Raw genomic sequence first — 17,981 nt, 5'->3', positions numbered from 1 at the left:
TGGTGTATGCCAGATGCACACACACACACTGCACACATTTTATATGGCACTGTGACTACTGTTAGTGACTGGACACTGAGATCAGAGTTTTTTGGAATGGAATTGAACAGTATGATGCCTTTAACTGTCTAACCATGGGTTTGATGCTTATCTATGCCTAATTTTTTCTCAGCTATAGACATTAGTAAAATATGTATAGAACTAAAATGTATTTATAAAGATTAAAAGAGTTTGTATAAAGCCTTTAGACAATTTCCTGACATAGACCAAGAATTAAATTAATGTTTCTTAATATAATAAGTATGTGTGTTTTGTGTGTTTGCATATATATGCATAGACATGTACACATACATGCAGATGTATACAAACACATATAACTGCATATTATGCAACTTTTAATTTGGCAAAATTAAGTGAGATCCTTGACTTGAATTTCACTGAGGTTAAAACTATAACATTCCCTTCATCTTTTTTAGCCACACATATTAGCTTTTCTCTATGAATTTTACTTTCAATATTGTAGTGTAAAAATACCCATATATCATAGGCAAATAAAACACTGAGGTAAAAGATTGCTTTAGCCACTGAGGAAAAAATGCTGCAGGCTCCGTATGCCTTATAACTAGGGTTACCATATCATCCAAAGTAGGGCAGCTTAAGAGTAAAATGTGTGTGCTTTAATAATCACTCAGGCAAACCAGGAAGAATTGTCACTCTGCTCAATGAGAAGCATGTATTTTACATGTTCCAAGGACAAGGACATTTTTAAAAAGCAGTACCAACTTTTCTTGGTAAAATAGTATCATCTATTTAGGCTACATATATAGCTCAGGTAGAATTTGTAACTCAGGTAAAATTGTCAATTTTTTATTTTCATATTTTATTATTATTATTATTATTCATAATGCTTTGTGTCACAGTTAAAAACAATGGTTCTAAACTTCCAAGTGCTGCTAAGGTACAGCTGCCAGGATTTAGTGTGAATCACATTGTTTGAGGCGTTTGTTCAGCTGTCTGTTGAATCCCCTGAAACTAATGCTCAGTCTGTATTAATGTCTCAGTCCCGGGAAACCTCAGCCTATTCTCTCCTATAATTAATCTTGCAGGTACTGCCTTGACATTATTGGTTCACCAACAGAGCAGAACTGCCTCGGCCATCAATAATAATTCAACGCATTAGATGAGGCCTGTGTACGGGCCACAGAGGTAGCCAGATCTGCACGATCTCCTGCATTCCTATCCAGTTGATGGGAAACTGCAATTGAAACTAGTTGTTTTGGTGGCTCGATAATTTGTAATAGAGGGGTCTTGGTGTTACTAATTGTTTTGCTTTATGCTTTTCTCCAAATGTAGCCACTGCTTGGCACAATGGGAGTGATTGTCTGTTTACTGAATCTTAATATTGAGGCTGTTACAAATTGTCTTTCACAGATGGTGGGAGCTTTTCAGATGGAGAGAGGCAGGGAATTTATTACTCAATATTTCTGTATTACTGATTGGGACGTGAGGAGCATAGACAATCTGTCCTACTGCAGGGTTTGCCGCGTGGTTTTTTCCCTTTGCAAAATTATGGCTGGCTCTAGACGTTTTTCTCATTTTGTATAGATAGCAGCTGTGTAATTTCAAGCAGAATGTTTGCTTTGATCCCCCTTCCTTTAATTGAAATCCACAATTATGAGATTTGTTTCTTTTATGTTTGCGAGTTTATTGGTTTAATCTACAAAATGTGCTGTCTTGCTGTCTTACACAGTTAAAGGCTACAGCACAGTTGGGACTTAAATGACAAACACTGGAAGGAGGGGCTTTCTTTTTTTCTTTATTGGTTGGATGTGGAAAGAAACCAATAGATACTTCTCTCAGATAGCAGGCTGGCTATATGACAACCAGATAAACTATTATTCTGTAGAATTTGAAGTTATGTCTCTTGTGCATGTGTGTATGTATACATACATGTACATATATGAATGATTATGTTCATTTCTAAAAATGCCTATGTATATGTGTGTGTGTGTGTGCGTATGTGTGAATCTAGAATGGAAGGGTAGCCAACTGACATAAGATCATCTCTTGGATCAGAGTAACTAGTATCATTATCCTTAGCACATTTTAGAGGGAAGAGAGCAAAGGATTGTAAAGTAGATAGATATAAATACAAGACCCTTTGGCCTTCGAGATAATTTCACAACAAATAACTTCAGTGATTACATATCAGTATGTTCTACCAATGGAGGAAGCTATTCTCCTAATTGGTAAATTTCCAGGTATTTGGAGTTCCTTTTGATCAAATTGAGTGAAAAAAAATCAATTAAAAAATAAGATTCCATTGCCAAGTTTACATTCTTCGTCTCATAATATGTCACAAGTTTTAATTAATGTTTTTAAAAAACATTTTTGTTAATATTTTATATGTTATATTTTTTCTGGTTCAGTATTGTGAACTTTAATTTGGAAATCTGGTTTATGTCTATAAAAAGGAAATTCCCTATTAACCGGTATTAGGTCAATTAGTTTCTAAGTGAATTAAACTTTCTATGCAACACCCTCACCCCACTTTAACTAACTAAATTAGTTTAACAGCCTTGGTATCATTTGGGCATTTCTCTTAAATGTTCATGAGTAATTAATTCACTTTAGCATCATAAAACAGGGATTTTTCAAGCAACTTTTCCATTTGTTACTGTTTTTTTGGAGGAGGCAAGCAAAACAAGTAGTCATATGAATATTTTTTAAAAACTTTAGAACTGCACATTATGAGTGTGTCTGCAATTCACTGTGTTGTCTCCTGATAATTATATGGTGAGGTCTGAAATCATTCAACTATAGTATATATTTTTTAAACTATATCTGTGTGGGTATGTATTTTGAATTCAGAAGATATTTGGGTATTTCCTATATTCCATAGTAACAGTTGGATTAGAGGAAGAAAAATCATCCTAAAAATTAGCTATTTAGTAGACTACTGCCAAGTCCTGATATTGACTATTAGAAAAATTTCTAGGTGTTTTCTTTTTCTTAATAGTTATAATTTGATTATGTTTCCAAACTTCCAGGAATTTATTGTAACAAAAACCTTGGTGATTTTAGATATTTACATTTTACATATGAAAAAATGTTAGGTTAATCAACCTTAAGTAACTTAAGAATGTATGGAAATAGTTTTCCGTAAAGGAAAGAGAACAGAATTCAAACCTGTATCTTCCTGCAAAAACTATTTTCTCTAATCTGACCCTATTGTTTTCCTGGGTATGTAGTGACTTAAGAAACCAAGATGAGGCTTTGCATTATGTGATAAAGGTTCAGGAAACTTTCAGACACAACTAGCCTAAAGATGCAGGGGAATGTAGATGAGAGAAAACAATAGTGGGATCCAGAAAGAGAAAGGAAAAAAAAAAATGGAAAAGGAGACTGGAAGGTAAAGAAAGCTCAAGGTAAACTATTCATTTGCAATGTTTTGGGCAAATTCAGCCCATGTGTGAATAAGAGTTATCCTTATGGATTAAGTGTTAGCTTTTGGGGGTCATGCTCATCTTCTTAATTTCCTATATGCAAATCAGATTTCATTTATGATATCAACTCTTATGAAAAATATGCATTGAATTTGCATGAAGAAGTTTATAAGCTAACATTGCTTCATACCTGGCTTTATTCAAACCATTAAAGGGAATATTCTCTCTTGGTACTTCTAATAATGGCTGATAGAGTAAGAAACCTCCATTCATTCCTGCAGACAGGACAGGTAGGAAGATAACTTTATATGCCTGCCCTTCTCTCTCTCTTTTGTCTCTTTCAGGAAGCAGAGGAAACAGTTGTCAGATTGGTGAGAGGTCCAGCTATATGGGGCCACCTGGGTGGTTCAGTTGGTTAAGGGTATAGCTCTTGATTTCAACAGGAGTCATGATATCAGGGTTGTGACATCCCAGCCCCACATAGGGTTGTGCTGGGCATGAAGCCCACTTGAAATTTTCTCTCTCCCTTTCCTCTGCCCCTCACAACCCCCAACTCCCTACCCCATGAGAGTGGAGGCCCACAGGTGCGCTCTCTCTCTCCAAAAAAAAAAAAAAAAAAAAAAGGTCCAAATACATTTTTCAGCTACTGCCTCTTTTGGGACAGCCTGTGCTCAGTTCATTTTAATTGTTTCTCAATTTAGTGAGCTTACCATGCAGACTCTGCCCCCTACCACATGGAGTCCCTTAATGGGACATGGATACGTTTATTTCTGAGAATAAAGTGGTTTATCTGGCTGCAGATCATGCCATATTGCTTGATTAACTTTTGTTGGAGGTAGGGCTATTTATATGTATGATATCTGCATCTATTTCTTCTGAAGTGTAACTCAACTCGTATTACCCCAAAAACATGCAAAGATATATCGATGTATCTCAGTTTTTCAGCTATTGCATAATATTTTTCCAATCCACTAGTTATCAGCATCGTGGTCATTTCCAATGTGTTATAAATTGGAAATTTGATGCTAAACAAATAATTTTATAATACATTATTCATAACTTGGCATGTGTTTTTAAGTATATTTTAGATTGAATATTGAGATTAATAGTTGAGTCAAATCATATGTTCCTTTAAATTTTGCTCCATATTACCACATTCCCTTGAAAGAGTTATACCAATTTATAATCCCACAACAAAAGTACAAGATTGCTTATTGGCTCACTAAACCTTGATTTTTACAAAATGTAAAATTTTTCAAAGTGACAGACTATCTTTTTTATGCTTTATTGTTTGTTTGTTTATTTGTTTCTTTTTTTCTTTCCTTTTTATGTTCTTTATTTTCTTTCTTTCATTCTTTGGAAAAATGTTATTTTGGCCACAGATGTATTTCTTTGATTCTGAAATTTCTTATTTTATTTTAACCTATTTTTTTCTCCTTGATAGATTCTCATTTTATAGAATTGTTTTCTTCATTGCATTTTTTGATAGAATTATTATTGGGGCATTTTGTATTTTATATGTTATAGAACGAATTCCTAATATGCTGCTGTCATGTTAGTTTGTTGCCTTGTCTTCTTACTGTATAATGATTTTATACTTGCCATTATTTGCAGCTTGCCAGGCTTAAGATGGACAGCTCTTTCACTCTAATGTATTGAAGGCAACTTTGTCCTTAATTTTTCACATTGAGCTACAGTTTTAGGACTGGGTTTTGAAATGTGTCTACTTTTTCTCTAGCCTCACTGTGTAGGGAATAGCCAAATGAACTCAGCTGGTATACAGCTTTGATTAAAGGGCCTGGACTCTTGTTCCCACATCTGAAATTTTATGAAAGCCCCAATGTAAGGGTTTGCTTCATCTTTCCAGAAGATGTCTTATTTCCCAGGAGAAATAGCTTTGCTTTTGAATCATTTCCCTAATTTAACAGGCTTTGCCTGTATCAACAAGCCATCTCAGATGTTTCCATCTCCCTATTTTGCCAGTCTCCTCCTGGTATTTTCTCCCTCTATTTCACACTCCAAGCCTTACAGGAAAATACAGATTTGGTAGAAAAGGATATGATGTCTTATTTTGTGTGCCAAGACTACCTGTTCATTTCAAGTTTTATGTATTTTTTTTCTTCATTATACTAGAAACATAGGTTCTGAGGGTGTTTCTGATGGTGTCTTATTCCCTCTTTGCTTTCTTTCCACCTAGAGACATTAAAATGATAAGGTATAAGTACTTTCCTATTTGTGACAGGAAATGAAAGCTAATATTTCATGGAAATTATCAGGTATTTGTCAGGCTGCCTATATAAACCCTCATTTTACCTGTCTCTGTTGTTTTCATTTTTTTAAAAGATTTTATTTATTTGACAGAGAGAGAGATCACAAGTAGACAGAGAGGTAGGCAGAGAGAGGGAGAAGAAGGCTCCCTGCTCAGCAAAGATTCCCCAAGCAAGGCACGATCCCAGGACCCTGAGATATTGACCTGGGCCGAAGACAGAGTCTTTAACCCACTGAGCCACCTAGGTGCCCCTTACCTGTCTTTAAATTGAGGCTTTCGTGAGATATTTAGTGCACTGTGTTTTGTAAAACAAAGATAAATGTCATATGCTCTCTGAAAAGCATATCCCTCATCACTATTTCTAATATAATCAGAGTTTGAGAATTAAAGTTTGGTTTAATTAGGGGCATTTTTTATATTCCTTTAAAAAAATCTGGTGGTTTGCATCTCCTAGTAGTCATTATGGTGAACCCAAAACTCATTTCCTCCCATCTCTGCTTCCCACCAAAATCCACCCTGTAAAAGGATTGCACATGCCCTTGTTTGAGTATATTGAAAACAAAAATCAAAAACCCATAAAGACAGCTATTGCAGTCAGAACTTGCTTCCAGTCATGCTTCGTCATCTGCTTGTTGTCTGAAATGGAGCAGATTACTTAACAACTCTAAAAAAAAGTTTTAACAGTCAAATGAGCATAATGGTATTTACTTCACAGATATTTTGTGATGAGTAAGGTATCAAGGTAGTGATGAAAATTTGAACAAGAAACACACTTTCCCATATTTTCCATTTTTCTAAGCCAATTAATTTTTCTCCACTGTATTTCATTTTATACAAGCATCTGTATATGTACCATATAGTCTGAAATGTGCAATCCTTTAATGTTCATAGGTTTATCTTCTTTAGGAGTTTAAAGAGATATATTCTTTGCTTTTATTTTCATAATTCAGTTGTTATGAATGAAAAGTTTATTTAGCTGGAAATGAATTTTGCTCTATCCACCTGTGAGAAAATATCTACAATTTGGTATAAGCAATTTTGTAGAAGAGTGAACTGCTCTGCCAAGTATTTAAAAGAATAGATATTTGGGTTGCAGACATGGACAGAACTGGCATTATATAAGGTCTCAGGCATTTCTGTCCAAGCAAATGTCATTTTAAGTTACACTTCTTAATTCTCTGAGAATGTTGCCAGGAGGGGCTCATTTTTTATAGCAGATGTTAAAACTTTATTATTTTATTACTCCAAACTGATTTGATTGCTATACATTTTAATTGAATCCATGTTGCAGTTATATATTTGCTTCCAACAGGAGGTAACATGGGAAATTAGAATTTTCATTGTCGTTTTTCTCCTTAATATTTCAGTTTTATTTAATTTACCTAAATTGCTTTAGAAAACAAATCTAACTCCTTAATTTTTTTTCTGTACTTTTTGTTGGGTGTGTTGTTCTACCTTCCAAAAATTCTTTTTTTTTTTTTTTAAAGATTTTATTTATTTATTTGTCAGAGAGAGAGGGAGAGAGAGCGAGCACAGGCAGACAGAGAGGCAGGCAGAGGCAGAGGGAGAAGCAGGCTCCCTGCCGAGCAAGGAGCCCGATGTGGGACTCGATCCCAGGACGCTGGGATCATGACCTGAGCTGAAGGCAGCTGCTTAACCAACTGAGCCACCCAGGCGTCCCCAAAAATTCTCAAAATAGAGTGGTACCATAAGGATTTAAAATGAAAAATAATTATAGGTTTCTTGTAATTTAAAAAAAATGTTTTTGAGTTGGATGGGTTAGATGAGTTCCTCAGTTTAGGCTTTTTCCTGCCAAGGAAACAGTGTATTACTCATTCTGCCAATAGATTCACTTTTACCATGGAAAAATAAAACTGTATCTTACAAAGTTCCAAGGAATATTGATGGAATATTTAGCTATAGATAATATTAGAACATTTTATGCTTTTAGTTTTATTTTTCCTTAACTTAGTAAGATATAGTTACTTAAACACACATATACTCTTATACACATAATTCTAAGTGTCATTTGCTTTTAATATGGAAATTTGAACCATTTACATTTATTGTCATGAGGGATGTTTGGTTTTGATTCTCTCATCTTCTTTATAATTTCTTCCTCTAGTCTTTCTTTTGCTGTATACATTTTATTATGCCTTTTTTAAAATATTCTCCACTCATTTTACTATTTATTTTATTAATTACTCTCAAATAATATATGTAAAAATACGATTCTTTGGTTAAGAATTTAATGCTATTTTCCCATGTTTCTCATCACCTCTCAATGCTTTATTACAGTTTAGAGTTTATAACCAGATAGTTTTATTAATTTTTTAAATAATATGGTTTATATTTCATTACTCATACATTGTATAATATTTCTACATTATTTTTACCATTAAAAAGAAGACACTCATAGTCTTTTTCTTTCCCATTTATTTACCAAGGAGCAAAGTATTTTGCATATACTTTACCACTGGAATATTTCTAATTAAGACCATTGTTAAATTTATCTTGCATCGCCAATTCTGATCTTCTCACAGAATTACAAATTTTAATTCTCCTATGAGATTTGTTAAATTTCTTGAAATTATTTCTGATGTCATTCACACCCTCTTTCCAAATAATTCTGCTGTTCATTCTCCTTTCCTTATATTTTCTGCATCAATTTTTTTGAGGCCACATTTCCCACATATTTAATTAGTAAACCATTTCCTAAGATTTTTGAAAAAAAATTATTTATTCGTTTGAGACAGAGAGAGACAAAAAGAGAGAGCATAAGCAGTGGGGGGAGGTAGAGGGAGAGGGAGAAGCAGGCTCCCCACTGAGCTGGGAGCCTGACTTGGGGCTCAGTCCCAGGACCTAGAGATCATGACCTGAGCTGAAGGCAGATGCTTAACCATCTGAGCCACCCAGGCACCCCCTAAGATGTTTTTATGATAAAGCATTTTCACACTCTTTTTTCTCACTAAGTAATTTTTTAAAATGTCTAATTCTTTTATCAGCACACTATTGTATTTGAGCTTATCTTTGTAGCTAATATCATTTTAGTATTTCTATTTACATTACCTGAAGTTATAACTACTAATATTCACTGGATATATTTTGTAATAAACAGGATGGAAGGTTAGTATATTTCCCATTTGTCCAGATGGATTATGAATATGAAGATCCAGAGGAGAGAGATAGCTTTGCTTATTTAAATATTTCTTATACTTTCTTTCCAGCTCTTGCATGGTGCCAAGTACAAAGTAGATGGTCAATAAATAATTTTAAATAAATGACCTAATAACCTGAGAGAAGTCATTCAGTGGGAATATGAGAGGAAAAATGTCATAGTAGAGGAAGATAGAACAAGTAGGCCAAATAGTAAGATAAAAAGATACTAGAATTCATTTTAAGACCAGGTTAAGTAAGGGAGTAATATAACTATATTTATGTATTATGCAAATTACTCTGATTGCAAATTGACAGTACTGGAGAAGGGTCATCAGTTAGAAGGTGAGCATAATTCAGCTCAGAACTGATGAAGGGCCAGACTAATTTAAAAACTATTTAGAATATAGAATTGTTATTACTTTATATGTGTGTTATGTGTATATACAGGGATAAAGGAGAAAAGAACAAAGATAATATTCACGTTTCATGATGTGGTTGTTCACTGATAGGGAATTTGGAAAGCATCTTCTATTTTCATTGATACTTTCCTGACAATCTCAATAAATGAAGTATAGGTAAAACTAGATTCTCCAAGTTATAATACCACTAACATTTTCCATGACTTTAACCCACCATATGTTAGTACATTACCTGAAGTTTGAAATTCATTGTGCTAATGGAAAGTACCTATATGTTGAATATATACACTCACCGATCATTGCCCCATTCTGAAACTTGTGTTTTTCAAATAATTTCTCATACCTTGTATAAAAATAAAGCAAAATGAAATAAATTAACTTCTTAAATTGTTGACAAAAGTAGCTTTTTAAATCTCTTTATAAAAATTTTGAGTTCTCATCTATTTCTGAGTCTTTAACAATATGTTATAGGAAGTTTAGCCCAAAATGAAACCACTTTGTCATTAAACATCTAATACCTGTTGAGTGATTTTGTTCCCTTTATTCAAGTCATTTGAAAACCAACTTGATTCATCCTTCTGTTCTTTGCTACATACTCTTGACTGTATTTCCACTAGGTAATTATCTTAGTTGGGTACACAAGAAAAATATATCTCTTTTGCACAGCATCCTGAAGTTACTGAGTTTAGAATTACTGTTACAAAGTTTTCTCAGATATGCTTTTACAAAAAGAGAATGACAAATGAAAATGCTCTTCTATTTGGTAGTTTTCCTTATTATCTGATTGGGTCCCTTTAGACAAGTCTTTTCAATCCTCAATCTTGATTATTCTCATTGAAAAAAAAAGGCATAAAATAGTAACAATCTCTAAAACTAAGGTCCAGATATATTAACATGCTATTTAACTTATTGTTCTTATGGATATAAAAAACAGTGCCCATATTTCCACACTCTGTCATTTCCCAGGAACCATTAAGTGAAATTAGCACTGAGTTAATTGGCATTATAAATTATTCTCTGTGTTTAAGCTGGAAATAGGTAAAAAAAAATTAAATTAAATATTTACTGTCCTATGAATATATGAAAGATTACAACAGGAATTCATGATGCTTTATCCCAACCTTTCAGGTGGCCCATTTGTGAAATATCTGAGCTCTACAATAAATTACAAGTGTCTCATTTTCATTCTTGTCTCCTTTAATTCCTCTGTTTTATTTATTATCTCTTTAGCAGATATTGAAATATGATGGATACTTAAGAAACAATAAGGCGATAATATTTGATTTCAAATATAACAGCTTTCCTTAGTTCACATCCAGATGATCAGAAATGTAGGAAAGTTTTTATATTTTTAGAGAGTTTTTTTTTTTTTTTTTTAGGAATTAAGAGTTTAAAGTTAAATTTAATTTACCTAAGCATACTACCTTTGTAGAAATTTATGTCACTATTTTCAATTAGTGGATTTACTCAATGTCCCTTTTCAGATAAGTATTTAAATATTTGAGGATATATAAATCAAAATACAAATATATTTGAAATATATACCCCCAATTACCTTCTGTAAAGCCGTTTTGGACAGAATACGGCACATATGACATATTAAGGGATAAAAAAGGTAAGCTGAAGTTTTATCAATTAAATAAATTGAACTGTATTAAATGACTACTATTTTATAAGCATTGGGATTAAAAGAGCAGAATGATGTAATATTAATATTATCAAGTAATTAGTCAATCCATCAAAAAAATATATTATCCTAATTTTATTTAAAAGTAACAACATAGCTACAAAATACATAATGAAAAAACTGGAAGAATTAAATGTTCAGTTGAAATATTTGGAGGTAGCAGTAACATTTGATATAACCCATGAATCAGAGAAAAAAAAATCTTAATAGAAATAGAAAACATTCAATTAGTTGATAATAGAAATAAAACATAATAAGTGTGAAATGCAGCTAAAGTCATCAGTAAAAGAAATTTATAGCAGTAAAATTATATATATCAAGAAAAAATGCTAGAAAGCAATTACTATCCATCTTTAGAAGTCAGGAGTGACAAAATTAGAACAGAAATGGATGAAATTATCAAATAAGGGCACCTGGGTGACTCAGTGGGTTAAGCCTCTGCCTTTGGCTCAGGTCATAATCTCAGGGTCCTGGAATCGAGCCCCATGTCAGGCTGTCTGCACAGCAGGGAGCTTGCTTCCCCCTCTCTCTCTGCCTGCCTCTCTGCCTACTTGTGATCTCTGTCTGTCGAATAAATAAATAAAAATCTAAAGAAAAAGAGAAATTATCAAATACGTTGTTATCCAAAAAGTTATTAAAACAAATGTGTAAAAGAGAAAACAGAGATAAGGTCAAAAATTGAATATTGAGGGCTCCTGGGTGGCCTAGTCATTAAGCGTTTGCCTTCAGCTCAGGTTATGATCCCAGGGTCTTGGGATAAGTTCTGTGTTGGGCTCCCTGCTGAGCAGAAAACCTGATTCTCCCTCTTCCTCTCCCCCTGCTTGTATTCCCTCTCTTGCTGTCTCTCTCTCTCTATCAAATAAATAAAAATCTTAAAGTAAAAGTTGGATATTAAAATATTAATATAATCTGTAGTAAGAGAGATTTTTATGTATTAGGTATTGGTATATATGCTACAACATATTTGACATATTAGTATACATTACATTATATATTCGATATTATTAACATATTTGTCTGGATTTCAACTGAGCTGGAAGAGTTAGGTCTGAACTGCCAGGTGTTGGTACAGCCAATTAAAGCAATAGCCAAAAATAAATAACCATGGCAAGAGTGGGCATCCTGTCTTTTCCTGATATTAGAGCAAAAGCTTTCAGCATATACCATTGAGTATGATGTTAGCTGTGGGCATATCTTATGTTGTTTTTATTATATTGAGTGTTTTTCCTCTGTGCTCAGTTTATTGAGAGTTTTTATCGTAAAGGTATGTAGAATTTTGTCAGATGTTTTCTGCATCTATTGAGATGATCACATAATTTTTAAACTTCATTTTCTTGTTGTGGTGTATCACACTGATTTGTGGATGTTGAACCATACTTGCATCCTTGGAATAAACCCAACTTAATCATGATACATGGCCTTCTTAATGTATTGCTGAATTCAGTTTGTTAATATTTTGTAGAAAAATTTTTCATCTATGTTCATCTCTAATATTGGTCTGCATTTTTCTTTTTTTGTAATGTCTTTTCCTGACTTTGGTATAAAGAAAATGCTGGCCTTCTAAAGTGAATGAAGTGTTGGAGTGCCTGGCTGCCTCAATTCATGGAGCATGTAACTCTTGATTTGAGGTTATGAGTTCAAGCACCACACTGAATGTAGAGATTATTTAAAAAATAAAATCGTAAAAAAAAACGAGTGTTCTCTCTTCTTTTATTAGAATAATTTGAGAAGGAATGATATCAATTCTTCTTTAAACATTTGGTAATTCAGTAGTTTTACCATTCCTGGACTTTGTTTGTTGGGAGGTTCTTGATTACTGACACAAGCTCCTTCCTTGTAGTTGGTCTGTTCAAATTTCCCATTTCTTCATGATTCAGTCTTGGTAGGTTATATGTTTCTAAGGAATGTATCCATTTCTTCTAGGTTGTCTAATTTGTTGGCATATAATTGTTTATAGTAGTCTCAAGATCATTTGTATTTCTGTGGTATTAGTTGCTATGTCTTTTCTTTCATTTTTAATTTTATTTGTCTTCTCTGTCCCTCCCCCCCTTGGTAATTCTAGCTAATGGTTTGTGTAGTCTTTTTATAGTTTCAAAAAACCAGCTTTTAGTTTTATTGATCTTTTCTATATTTCAACTCTGATCTTTGTTATTTTCTTCCTTCTGCTAATTTGAGGTTTAACTTATTCTTCTTTTTCTAGTTACTTGAGGTGTAAAGTTAAGTTGTTTGAGGTTTTATTTTTTCCTTAATATAGATGTTTATCTAAGAAATTCCCCACAGAACTCCTTTTAATGCATTCCATAAGTTTGGTAGATAGTCTTTCCATTTTCATTTGTCTCAAGATAGCTTTTGTTTTCTCTCTTGATTTCTTCTTTGACCCATTGGTTGTTCAGGAACACATTGTTTAACCTCCATGTATTTGTGAATTTTCTGGTTTTCTTGTTGTTATTGTTGTTAAGATTTTTTTTTTTTTTTTTTTTTTTAGAGAGAGAGAGATGGAGAGAGAATGTGAATGAGGAGAGGGGCGGGTGGGGGTCAGAGAGAGAGAATCCTCAAGCAGACTCCCCACTGATTGTGGAGCCCAATGTGGTGCTTGATCCCAGGACCCTGAGATCATGACCCAAACCAAAATCAAAGAAACACACAATCAACTGAGCCACCCAGGTGCCCCCTCCTTTTTAAAAATTTTCAGCTTTCCTGTAATCAATTTCTGGTTTAATATCACTGTGGTCAGAAAAATGCTTAATTTGATTTAAATTTCAAATTTTTAATATTTGTTTTGGCCCAACATATAATCTATCCTGGGACTACTTAGGTGAGAAAAAGAAATTTTAAAAAGGCATCCAAATCAAAAAGGAAGAAGTAAAATTTCTCTATTTGCAGATGACATATTATATATAAAATAATTCTAAAGACTTCACCAGAATATTGTTAGAACTAATAAACAATTTCAATAAATTTTCAGGATACAAAATAAATATACAAAAACCAGTTGCATTTCTATACAAAAATAATGAACTGTCAGAAAGAGAAATTAAGAAAAAAAATCCTATTTACAATAACATCAAACATAATACAATTCTTAAGAATAAATTTAGCCAAGGAAGTAAAGGCCTATACATTGAAAAGGTAAGACCTTGATCAAAGAATTTTTAAAGACACACAAATTGGAAAAATCATCTATGTTAATGAATTGGAAGAATTGATATTATTAAAATGTTCATATTACCCAAAGTGATCTAAAAATTAAATGCAATCTCTTCAAAAACATAATATCATTTTTTATAGAAATAGAAAAAAGCAATCCAAGATTTGTATTGAATCACAAAAGACCCCAAAAATCTAAAGCAATCTTAAGAAAAAAGAATGAACCTAGAAGCATCACACTTCCTGAGTTCAAACTATATTATAAAGATATAGTAAGGTATTAATGTAAAATTAGTCAAAAGATGAATGGAACAGAATAGGAAGTTCAGAACTATTACATATATGGTAAATTAATTTTCCACAAGGGAGCCAAGAATTTTAAAAAGTGGAAAGGATAGTCTCTTCAATAAATAGTGTGGGGAAAATAGGCCAGTTACATAAAAAGAATGAAACTAGATCCCTATCTAATAATATCATACACAAAAAATCAACCCAAAATTGAATGAAGACTTGTACAGAAGACCAGAAAGCATAGAAGACCTAGAAAAAAACAGGGCATAAGGTTCTTATTCTCCTTGACACTGATCTTGGCAGTGATTTATCTGGATTTGACACCAAAAGCAAGGAAACAAAAGCAAAAACAAATATGGGTACTACAACAAACTAAAAGGTACTGCAAAAGTAACCATTAGTAAATGGAAAGGCAACCCATGGAATAGGAAAAAATATTTGCAAACTACATATTGAATAAGGGGTTAATATCCAAAATTTACAAAAAACTGATACAATTCAACAGCAAAATACAAACAAAAGAATCAATTAAAATATGGGCAAAAATATGGGAGGGGTCCCTGGGTAGCTCAGTTGGTTAAGTGTCTGCCTTCAGCTCAGGTCATGATCCCAGGGTCCTAGGATTAAGCCCCATATCAGGCTCTTTGCTCAACGGGGAGTCTGCTTCTCCCTCTTCCCCTCAGCCTGGCACTCCCCCTGCTTGTGCTCTCTCTCTCTCAAATAAATAAATCTAAAAAAAAAAAAAAAAAAAAAAAATACAGGTGGAGGAACTGAACAGACTTTTTTTCCCCCAAAGAAACATACAGATTGTCAATAGATAGATGAACAGGTGCTGCTTGATATCACTCATCAGGGAAATGAGAATCAAAACCACAATAAGGTATGACCTCACACCCTTTATGATGACTATTATCAAAAAGACAAGAGATAAAAAATGCTGGTGAGGATGTAGAGAAAAGGGTGTACTTGTACACTGTTGGTAGGAATATAAACTGGTATAGTCACTGTGAAACTGTATGGAGTTTCCTTAAGAAATTAAAAATAGAACCATTTGATTGAGCTGTCCACTTCTGGGTAGATAACCCACAGCAAACAAAATCTTTACATGAAAGAAGTTTCTATACTCCCGTGTTTATAGTAACATTACTCACAATAGCCAAGATATGGAAATAATCTGTGTCCATCTCTGAATGAATGATGGATGAGTATATACATACAATGTAATATTATTCAACCTTAAGAATGAAGAAAAGCCTGTCCTTTGCTACAAAATAGATGAGCCTGGAGGATATTGTGTTAAATGAAATAAGGCAAATATCACATGGTATCACTTATATGTGGAACCTGTAAAAAAAAAAAAAGTCAAGCTTATAGACAGAGTAGAAAGGTAGGTCACCAGGATCAGGCAGGTGGGGAAATAGGGACAGGTTGGTAAATGGTAGAGACTTTTAGTTATAGGTGAATAAGGTTTGAGAATCTAAGGTATAATATGGTGACTCTAGCTGGTAATACTATATTGTATAATGAAAATAAAGATACAATGCACAGTATAGTGAATATAGACAATGATATTATACTATAATCCTGACTTGCTGAGAGACTAACCCTTAATTATTCCAGCCACAGAAATGATTATTTTGCGATTTGATAGAGGTGTGGCAATCTGTAATATATAAATGTATCAAATTGCCATGTTCTACACATTAAATTTACACATGTTATATGTCAGATATATTTCAATAAATTAAACATTTAAAAAAACACAAAAAATATAGTAAAATAAAACACTTCTTACTCTCAAAAGATAAATCTTCAAAGCTTAAATGAATTGTTAAAAAATAAGAAATTTGCTGAGAGAAAAAAAAGAAAGAGTTAAACCTTTCATCATTACTGAGATGGTATAAGCAACAGTCTAAACCTCAGAAAGCAATGACTTCTGTTCCACTGGCTTCTATGGAAACACATGCTTGAGGCTTAGGTGAAACTTAGGCCATGTCACTGTTGAGGGGCCTGCAAACAAAATGCTCCTGCAGTTTTCTGGACCTTGATATGGGGTTGCACAGAGGGGGAGTAGAGAGAAGGAAGAAGGCTAAGAGTGGAAAATATATGGTATACTAAGTCCAAGTGGGGAAAAATGTCTTCAGATTTTCCCTATTCTTCCCCTTAAGAAGAGCTCTACACAGGTCCCTGAAAATGACTTCTGCCTGAGGGCTCAGATAAAGAGACCTAGGAATGAAGGTGTTGGGGCTAGCAATGTAAATCTGTGAAAGAGCATGACCATCCCGGGGGCTGAGATCTTGAGTGTGACTCCTTCAGAGACAGCAGTCATTAGTTGTGCTCCAGGTCTGGCGTGAGGAGGCCAGCTTTTGCCTATGTGACCTGTCAGGTAAAGCCTTTGTAATAATTCATTTTCAGGCCTGGAAATTCACACCTAATTTTTTAACCAGGAGCCATACTCCTCAGTATTGAGCAATTTTATGCCAATTTATTTTGGAAAATATAGGCAGATTCCTAGGAAACATAATTTACAAAACTGACCCAAATACAATTTTATATTTGATCAGTCCGATATCTATAAAAGAAATCTAACCCATATTTTAAAATATTCCCAAAAAGAAATTTCTAGGCCCAGTGTACTTTACCAGCAACATCTTCCAAATAGTTAAAGAATTAAAGCCACTTAAATAAAACTATTAGAAAATCAGGAAAATAAGAGATAATCCAATCTTGTTTTTATTGGGTTATTCTTTCTTAACAACAAAACCAAAGTAGGATACTACCAGGAAACAAAAATTACAACTAGACCTCTCTTAGGAACACAAAGAATAAAATCCCAAATTTGACAGTATATGAAGAAGTTAAAAATCACAATGAAATATGTTTAAGCTAGGATTTTAGAATTGGTTTAACATTGGAAATTAAACCATTGTTAGTTACCATATTTTTAAAAAGGAAGAAAAAATTATATTCTCAATAAACTGAGAAAAAGAAATTCCAAATGATCCATACATATTTATGAAAAAACTACTAATCAGAAATAAAGGAATACTTTGTTATTCAATAAATAACATCTGTAAAATTCTACAAGAAAATGTTGTACTTTTTTTTTTTAATATTTAAATCTTTTGCCTGAGATTGGGAATTAGAAAACGATGCCCTTATCATTACTTGATATTGTATTGGAGTCCAAGTCACTTACATACAATGTAATAAGGAAGATACATAGATGATAAATAGGTAGATAGATACATACATACATAGATGTTGGAGGGAAGAAATAAGACTGTCATTATATTCTCCCAAAGCAACTGTACCTTGACAAAAAGTCTTAATTTAGAAAAAAGAGTCTTTTAGTAAATAAAGAAAGTGACCAGGTGATTATTATGTAAATAAATCCTTAAAGAAGAACTGAATATAGCTAATCGAGAAGTGACAAGAACAAAGAACATATATTTACATGAAAGTGGAGAAGTAGTTTGAAGGCATCATTGAGAAACCCTAAGCAAATTGGAGGTGTGTGTTATACAGAATTACCAAAAATCCAGTTGATATTTTGGATAATC

The sequence above is a fragment of the Neovison vison genome, chromosome 13, assembly GCF_020171115.1.
Source record: "Neovison vison isolate M4711 chromosome 13, ASM_NN_V1, whole genome shotgun sequence".
NCBI lineage: Eukaryota > Metazoa > Chordata > Mammalia > Carnivora > Mustelidae > Neogale > Neogale vison.
Note: the sequence above shows the minus strand (reverse complement) of the source record.